This window comes from Ornithorhynchus anatinus, chromosome 1 (genome assembly GCF_004115215.2).
Source record: "Ornithorhynchus anatinus isolate Pmale09 chromosome 1, mOrnAna1.pri.v4, whole genome shotgun sequence".
In the NCBI taxonomy this organism is placed as follows: Eukaryota; Metazoa; Chordata; class Mammalia; order Monotremata; family Ornithorhynchidae; genus Ornithorhynchus; species Ornithorhynchus anatinus.
This window is the reverse complement of record NC_041728.1, coordinates 95,813,483-95,823,409: the sequence shown is the minus strand read 5'-3', so window position 1 is coordinate 95,823,409 and position 9,927 is coordinate 95,813,483.

Genomic DNA, 9,927 nt, shown 5'->3' with positions numbered 1-9,927 from the left:
AACTTTCCCTATGGTTGGGAGGTCTGGAGAAGCCTCATGTGCCTTTTAGTGATATTTCTCCAACAACACCTGCGTGCCATGCTGAACGTCAAGCTGCAAGATGGGGTCATGGACAACAAGGCCCCAGAATGCAGTCTGGAGGCCAGCCTTGAAGCAGTGCTCTCTGTGACTCACCTCTATGCTGGGTGGAGCCTTTGGGAAAAATTAATGCTGGCAGGAAAACCCAGACAGCTGCTCTTGGATGATAGAAGAAATGCTCAAAAGAGATAATGAAGCAACACCTAAGGGAATGTAGAAGATTAGAAGATAGCTGGGAGACAGCAGCCGCAGGCCGACCAGCCCAGTGTGCAGTGATCTGAAATGGAGACTGCCATGGAGCAGAGCCTTTGAGATCATCATGACACTGAGAGGGAGAAACAAAAAATAACACTTAATAATAATAATGTTGGTATTTGTTAAGCGCTTACTATGTGCCAAGCACTGTTCTAAGCGCTGGGGTAGACACAGGGGAATCAGGTTGTCCCACGTGGGACTCACAGTCTTAATCCCCATTTTACAGATGAGGTAACTGAGGCACCGAGAAGTCAAGTGACTTGCCCAAAGTCACACAGCTGACAAGTGGCCGAGCCGGGATTCGAACCCATGACCTCTGACTCCAAAGCCCGTGCTCTTTCCACTGAGCCACGCTGCTTCTCTGACACTTGGCACTATGGGTAAAAAATGCAGCCAAGGGGCAGTCATTAACTGCTTTGGAAGGAACCATCAGTTGTATTACTTCGTGTCTTATCACCTATGGTGTTCAAATCTCACTGGCGGGAGCATCATTTTTTTTCTTATGGTATTTGTTAGCGTTTACTGTGTGTCAAACATTGTTCTAACTCTGGTGTGGATACAAGTTAATTAGGTTGGACAAGGTCCCTGTCCCACATGGGGTTCACAGTCTAAGGTAGAGGAAGAACATTTTTATTCACTGCCTCCATTCAGAGACCTTATGGAAATGTGCATATATGTGTATACATATATATATATGCATGTGTATATATATATATATGCATGTGTATATATGTGTATATATATATATGTAATTTGCTTTCTGCCTGATGCTGCACTGAGACCACCTTCTGAGTTTAGCATTAAAGGAGGTTGGGGAGATAAAGTAGAATAATTATGAAGGCTCTACACTGTAAACTCACTGTGGGCTGAGAATGCATCTGTTATACCGTTATAGTCTACTCTCCAAAATACTTACTACAGTTCTGCAAACAGTAAGCACTCAATAAATACCGTTTATTAATTATTTGAACTCTCAAGGAATAGCCGGGTGAAAAACACATCAGTAGGTAGGCTGGCTGTCCATCCTGCTTTATTAAGGATTGCCTCATTTTTCTCTAGGCTCTCCAGCCATTTCAAATAGAATAATGTCCTGGATCTGGACTGAGCTGGTCAGCCTGTCTTGCACCTCCTCCTCCCTACTCTCTGGGACTGCATGGGTGTTCCCATATGGAATGGAGCATCCTATGGGATTGTGAGACCCACTCAGGGGCTTTTACCCACAACACCCCTCCTTGCCCCTTGCTTGCAGAGGTGCTAAAAGGGAGAGGGAATCCGGATGTTGACCCACCAAGACAAGAGAATGAAGCTCCTTCTGCCTCATACTCTCGGGGACAATTCCTCCAACCCTCCCCTTTCCTCAGACATGGCAAGCATTGGAAAAGTTATCCGAAAGAACTTAATCTATCTGAATCTGCATTAGCAGTCTGATTGAGCCACAGACTAAGGGGTGGGGCATGAGAGTTAGTGGGGTGCGGTGCATTGGGCAGAAAGCCTCTAGAAGATGAAATGAGCATCAGTTGCCAGAAAACAAGCTATCTTTTAAGAGACACAAAAGGAGAAAAGTTGCTAAGAAGGAACATCTCTCCCTCCAGAGTTCCTCACCTCTGGTCTGCCTCAGACGACTAAGCACTGTAATTGTCAGGTTCAGATCACTCTCTCCCACAGCCATCCAAGACAGAAAGGTGGATGTCAATCGCTGCTTCTGGGTGGCTATTCCTTAAGGGTGGACGGAAGGAGGGGGCCTGACTGATTGGCTCCGCCCACCCTCTCTGGTAGCTTTCTGCAATGCTCTATTAAGCAGAAAATGTTTTTCAGCTGACCCTTGCCCCTGATCATTTCCTTTATCAGAGGGAGGGAAGGAGCTATGAGGAAAACCAAGAGTAAAACTGCAGTGGATCTCATTGCAGTGGCTGCCTTCAGGGTCATCGCCCAATCCAGCCCCGTTCCCTCATTCACTGACGCTGGCTCAATGGCAGGGGTATCTGAACTGTGGCATGGACGATTTCTTGGGTCTGGATCCTCGTTCATTAAGGAGAAAGAGTTGAGTCTAGAAACCCTGCCTGAAAGCCTGACGGTCTGTCCTCTGAAAGTCCATTGTCTCTTCAGCTGTTCAATCATTCATTCATTCATTTATTTAATCATATTTATTGAGTGCTTACTGTGTGCAGAGCACTGTACTAAGTGCTTGAGAGAGTATAATATAACAGCAAACAAATTCCCTTCCCACAACAAGCTTACAGTCTAGAAGGGGAGACAGACATTATTAAAAGTGCTGTGGAGCTGGGACAGGGTGATGAATGAAGGGAGCAAGTCAGGTAAATGCTGAAGGGAGAGGGAGGTGAGGAAAGGAGGATCTAGTCAGGGAAGGCCTCCCATGACCCACCAGGCACAATCCTGACAGCTCTCACAAGCGCTTATCCCCGTCCTTAGAAGTAAGTCCACTCTCTCACCCCCTCAGAGTGGAAAAAACTGACTTCTTGTTGGTACTATGATCCTGGCTCTATATTCCCAGCTGGAACTGGAGTGACAAGGACTGGAGGAAGGCCCAGTACCAGCACCTCTTCTGCTGCCCTTGTCTGTGCCTCCTTCTTGAATCATACCCCTTGTTGACACCTTCACTCATTCCGGGAACCCCTCTCACAACCAGACCATATCCCCCTAATCTTCGCAGCTTCTGAAAAAATCCACCGCCTCCAACAGGTCTTCCCTAACTCAGTTTCACCAACCTCGGCCATGTCATTCCCATGCCTGCCCGCAGCAGTTATTGATCTGTTACTGAATGGGCTCCATTTATTCAGTCATTTTCTCATTCTCTTGATGCTTGTGTCTCTGCTTTCCCCTCCAGGTAGGACTGGGTGTATCCAGTATTAATGGATGTATTAATGATTATCAAATGACCACTAGATGCAATGCATTTTACTGAGAGTTCCAAAAGTATAAAACAAGCACATGGCAGATTCCCTGTTGCCACCCCCAATAGCTTATACATTCCTGCGTGGCAGGAGCCTGGTCTTTCATGCCTAGCGTGCTCTCCTGAGGGCTTAATACAGTGCTCTGAACACGGTAGCAGTTCAGTTAATACCACTGAATGAATGAGATACCATCAATCAATCGATCAATCAATGGTATTTATTGAGCACTTTGTGCAGGGCAGTTTGTTTTTATATAATTTTTTAAGCGCTTGCTTACTATGTGCCAAGCACTGTTCTAAGTACTGAGGTAAATACAAGCTAATAAGGTCCCTGTCCCTCATGGGGCTCACAGTCTTAATCTCCATTTTACAGATGAGGTACCTGAGCCCCAGAGAAGTGTAACGACTTGCCCAAGGTCACAGAGCAGACAAATGGTGAAGCCAGAAATAGAACCTAGGTCCTTCTGACTCCCAGGCCCATGTTCTACTCATTAGGCCATACTGCTGCTCCATGTTTCTGTTTGACAGCTATCCCTTGATTTTGTATAATACTCTTTTTAATTTTTTCAAAGCCTCTTCACATTACTCATCTCATTTTAGTCTCAGACCATGACCCCGAGGTAGAGAGAACCAGGTAATATTATCCCTAGAGAAAAAACCATTGGCCTGGGAATTAGGAGACCTAGGCTCTAATCCCAGCTCAGCCAATTCTCTGGGTGACTTTGGGCTACTCATTTAACTTCTTTATACCTCAGTATCCTTGCCTATAATATGATATCCCCTTCTCCTCCTTAGACTGCAAAGTCCATGTGGAACAAGGACTGTGACCAACTTGATTATTTTGTAATTGCCCCAGTGCTTAGTACAGTGTTTGACACATAGTAAGTACTTAACAAATATGATGATGGTCAGCAGCAACATGGAAGAGAGTTTCAGGCAAAGACTCAAGTTTACTGCACGGAAAAAGGCAGTGGTAAACCAGCTCCATATTTTTTACCAAGAAAACTCTAATGGATTCACTGCCAGAGAAATTGCAAATGGAGGTGGGGTATTCTGGGAGAGATGTGCCCATGGCATCGCTATGGGTCAGAGACAACTCGACAGTATAAGACAAGACATAATTAGCCCCATTTTACAGATGAGGAAACTGAAGCTCAGAGACATTAAGTGAGTTACCCAAAGTCACCCAACAGATATGTGGTAGTCTACTGACTCTCTTTCCTCCAGGCCATACCACCTGCCTTGCAAGACCGTGGTGCTGCTGTCCATCTCCCAGAGGACAACTTGCAAGGCCAGCACAGCCCAGGGAGTCACTATTCTCTGGGAACTGTCAATCATCCCTTACCTCCACAGGGACCTTTCCCAGAAGTGAGTTCACCTCCAGATAGATATAGGCAGCAGGACTTGTACATGGGCAAACGCCAAGGTTTTCCCATGGGCAAACGCCAAGGTTTTCCCATTTAGTTATGCTCACACCCTCCCTGGTTCATTTTCTAATTGTGTGGGAAGAAGGAGAAAAAAAAACATGTTTTGACTCAGACTTCGTTGTGTTGAATAAATACTGCCCAGCAATTCCCATCTCTGCAGCTGCATGCGAAGTGCCTCGCCAATTAAATTCACACAGCTCCTCCTATTGAAATCTTCTTAAAATTCTTCCAGCGGAATGAGTCAGGCACCAGACATGCAATGGCCATTTAGGGTAAAGCTAAGTCTGGCTTGAATCAGGGGAAGGGCCCAAGACTCAGTAGGAGATTCAGGCAAAGAAGATACATCCAGCTCTCCTAAAAATATCATTGTCTCAAGGCACTCTCAACAGAAAGGACTGGTGGAATCACCAACAAAGAGACCTGGGAATGTCTTCAGCCCATAAATGTTGAAGCATTGCTTGTATTCATTCATTCATTCATTCATTCATTCATTCATTCATTCATTCATTCATTCAAACGTGTTTAATGAGCGCCTACTGTGAGCAGAGAACTAGACTCAGCGACTGGGAGGATAGAACAATAAATTGAAACTTTTCTGCCACAAATGAGTGAGCTCGTTTGAGCTGGGAATATGTCTTCCAACTCCATTGTATTGTATTATCCAAAGCGCTTAGTATGGTACTCTGTAAATAGTAACTGCTCATTAATACAACTGATGGATTGATAAAAATAAGAAGTGTGGATGACAACAGGATGCCCAAGCAGCAACTGTATGGGGAAGTAAGTCAGCTCTCTCCCCACTACTTAACCTCTCTCTCTTCCCACTACACCTCATTCCCTCTCGCCTTATTAAAACCATCGCCCCTGACCTCCTCCCTTCCTTAACTTCTATTTTTAACCACTCAATCTCCAATGGCTCCTTTCCCACTGCCTTCAAACATGCCCACGTCTCCCCCATCCTAAAAAAACCCGCTCTTGACCCCACTTCCCCCTCCAGTTATCGCCCTATCTCCCTACTACCCTTCCTTTCCAAAATCCTAGAACGAGTCGTCTACAATCGATGCTTAGAATTCCTTAACTCCCATTCTCTCCTAGACCCCCTCCAATCTGGCTTCCGTCCCCTCCACTCTACCGAGACTGCTCTCTCTAAGGTCACCCATGACTTCCTTCTTGCCAAATCCAATGGCTCCTACTCCATTCTAATCCTCCTTGACCTCTCTGCTGCCTTTGACACTGTCGACCATCCCCTCCTCCTCCACACCTTATCTCATCTTGGCTTCACGGACTCCGTCCTCTCCTGGTTCTCCTCTTACCTCTCTGGCCGGTCATTCTCGGTCTCCTTCGCTGGCGCCTCCTCCCCCTCCCATCCTTTAACTGTTGGAGTTCTTCAAGGGTCAGTTCTTGGTCCTCTTCTGTTCTCCATTTACACTCACTCCCTCGGTGAACTCATCCGCTCTCACGGCTCTGACTACCATCTCTACGCAGATGACACGCAGATCTACATCTCCGCCCCTGTCCTCTCCCCCTCCCTTCAGGCTCGCATCTCCTCCTGCCTCCAGGACGTCTCCACCTGGATGTCGGCCCGCCACCTAAAACTCAACATGAGCAAGACTGAGCTCCTCATCTTCCCTCCCAAACCCGGTCCTCTCCCAGACTTCTCTATCACCGTGGATGGCACGACCATCCTTCCCGTCTCTCAGGCCCGCAATCTCGGTGTCGTCCTTGACTCGTCTCTCTCGTTCACCCCAAACATCCTATCTGTTACCAAGACCTGCCGGTTTCACCTCTACAATATTGCCAAGATCCGCCCTTTCCTCTCCACCCAAACGGCTACCTTACTGCTACAGGCTCTCGTTATATCCCGGCTAGACTACTGTGTCAGCCTTCTCTCTGACCTCCCTTCCTCCTGTCTCGCCCCGCTTCAATCTATTCTTCACTCCGCTGGCCGGCTCATCTTCCTGCAGAAACGATCTGGGCATGTCACTCCCCTTCTTAAACACCTCCAGTGGTTGCCTATCAACCTCCGCTCCAAACAAAAACTCCTCACTCTAGGCTTCAAGGCTCTCCATCACCTTGCCCCTTCCTACCTCTCCTCCCTTCTCTCTTTCTACTGCCCACCCTGCACGCTCCGCTCCTCTGCCGCCCACCTCCTCACCGTCCCTCGGTCTCGCCTATCCCGCCGTCGACCCCTGGGCCTCGTTCATTCATTCATTCATTCAATAGTATTTATTGAGCGCTTACTATGTGCAGAGCACTGTACTAAGCGCTTGGGATGAACAAGTCGGCAACAGATAGAGACAGTCCCTGCCGTTTGACGGGCTTACAGTCTAATCGGGGGAGACGGACAGACAAGAACAATGGCACTAAACAGCGTCAAGGGGAAGAACATCTCGTAAAAACAATGGCAACTAAATAGAATCAAGGCGATGTACAATTCATTAACAAAATAAATAGGGTAACGAAAATATATACAGTTGAGCGGACGGGTACAGTGCTGTGGGGATGGGAAGGGAGAGGTGGAGGAGCAGAGGGAAAAGGGGAAAATGAGGCTTTAGCTGCGGAGAGGTAAAGGGGGGATGGCAGAGGGAGTAGAGGGGGAAGAGGAGCTCAGTCTGGGAAGGCCTCTTGGAGGAGGTGATTTTTAAGTAAGGTTTTGAAGAGGGAAAGAGAATCAGTTTGGCGGAGGTGAGGAGGGAGGGCGTTCCAGGACCGCGGGAGGACGTGACCCAGGGGTCGACGGCGGGATAGGCGAGACCGAGGGACGGCGAGGAGGTGGGCGGCAGAGGAGCGGAGCGTGCGGGGTGGGCGGTAGAAAGAGAGAAGGGAGGAGAGGTAGGAAGGGGCAAGGTGATGGAGAGCCTTGAAGCCTAGAGTGAGGAGTTTTTGTTTGGAGCGGAGGTCGATAGGCAACCACTGGAGTTGTTTAAGAAGGGGAGTGACATGCCCAGATCGTTTCTGCAGGAAGATGAGCCGGGCAGCGGAGTGAAGAATAGACCGGAGCGGGGCGAGAGAGGAGGAAGGGAGGTCAGAGAGAAGGCTGACACAGTAGTCTAGCCGGGATATAACGAGAGCCCGTAATAGTAAGGTAGCCGTTTGGGTGGAGAGGAAAGGGCGGATCTTGGCGATATTGTAGAGGTGAAACCGGCAGGTCTTGGTAACGGATAGGATGTGTGGGGTGAACGAGAGGGACGAGTCAAGGATGACACCGAGATTGCGGGCCTGCGGGACGGGAAGGATGGTCGTGCCATCCACGGTGATGGAGAAGTCTGGGAGCGGACCGGGCTTGGGAAGGAAGATGAGGAGCTCAGTCCTCCCACGGTCCTGGAACGCCCTCCCTCCTCACCTCTGCCAAACTGATTCTCTTCCCCTCTTCACAACCCTACTTAAAACTCACCTCCTCCAAGAGGCGTTCCCAGACTGAGCTCCTCTTCTCCCTCTACTCCCTCTGCCACCCCCCCTTTACCTCTCCGCAGCTAAACCCTCTTTTCCCCCTTTCCCTCTGCTCCTCCACCTCTCCCTTCCCGTCCCCACAGCACTGTACTCGTCCGCTCAACTGTATATATTTTCGTTACCCTATTTATTTTGTTAATGAATTGTACATCGCCTCGATTCTGTTTAGTTGCCATTGTTTTTACGAGATGTTCTTCCCCTTGACTCTATTTATTGCCATTGTTCTTGTCTGTCCATCTCCCCCGATTAGACTGTAAGCCCATCAAACGGCAGGGACTGTCTCTATCTGTTGCCGACTTGTTCATTCCAAGCGCTTAGTACAGTGCTCTGCACATAGTAAGCGCTCAATAAATACTATTGAATTGAATGAATGAATGAATGAATGAACCTCAGCTTTCACACTTCATTCCACTCAAGCCTTTGTACTAACTGTGCCTCTCTGCTTCTGTTGCCAACCTCTTGTTCACCCCCTCCTTCCGCCACTTAAAATCCCTCCTCTTTCACATCTCTCAGCCCACTGCCCTGCCCATCTTCAAAGCTCTTTTAAAATCACCTCTCTTCCAAGAGGCCATCTCTGATTAATATCCCTTTCTTCTAGACTGTAGGATCTTCATCAGCAAGGAACATGTCTACCAACTCTGTTACATCCTACTCTTCCAAGTGCTTAGTACAGTGCTCTGCGCACAGTAAGTGCTCAGTTAATACCACTGATTGGACGATTTTCTCCTCTCTAGTCCCCCACCTTCCACTTCAGCACTTCCACATCAGCTAAGCATATGGGTACTCACATCACTCCATAACACTTATGTACTTGTCTTTAATGTTGTTATGCCCTCATATCTTCAATATATTTAGTGTCTGTTTCCCCCACTAGATTGAAAGATATTTGAGAGTAAGGACTATGTCTACTAATTCTAGACTACTCTACCAAGTGCTAAGTACAATCAATCAACCAACCAACAGTATTTATTGAGTGTGTACTATGCACTAAATGCTTGGAAGAGTACGATGCAAAAGAATTAATAGACAAGTTAACTGCCCATAGCAGTTATAACATTTTTGAAGTAGCATAGTCTAGTTGAAAGAGCATGGGCCTGGGAGTCAGAGGACATGGGTTCTAATCTTGGCTCTGCCACCTGTCTGCTGTGTGATCTTGGGCAAGTCACTTCATTTCTCTGTGCCTGTTATTCTATCTGCAAAATGGGGATTGAGACTGTGAGCCCCATGTGGGACAGGGACTATGTGCTATCTGGTTACCTTGTATCTACTCCAGCACTCAGAACAGTGTTTGGCACATAGTAATATAGTAATATAGTAATATAGTAATATTCAAGCTTAATAAATACCACACATTATTATCATTATTATCAAGCTTACAGTCTACAAGGGGAAAGAGCAGTACATTATGCTGTTCTGAAACCAGAAGGTGCTCAATAAATACAATTGATTGATTGAAAAGACAGTTTTCCCCATTGCAGACCTTTTGGTTGTTTTCAGAGATGATGGTATGAAGCTTCACTATATCTTTCACTCATATTTTGTGTCCTCCAGGCTTCTGTGGGCCCACTACTCCACAGGTAGTTGTGTATCCTGCTGTTGTTCATTTCCCCTGTGTGGTCCGTCCGGCAGAACTGTGCTGCTAAGAGCAATTACTCAGTGCCTGCAAGCTAACTGCATTCCTGAATAAGGTAGCCCTTGGTGGCCCTTGGAAATCCAGGACAACCAGATGCACATGCTGCCATGTGTGACACTGGGCACACAGAATAACATAATGACACCATAACCATTTTGCAGAAGTAGCTCCAC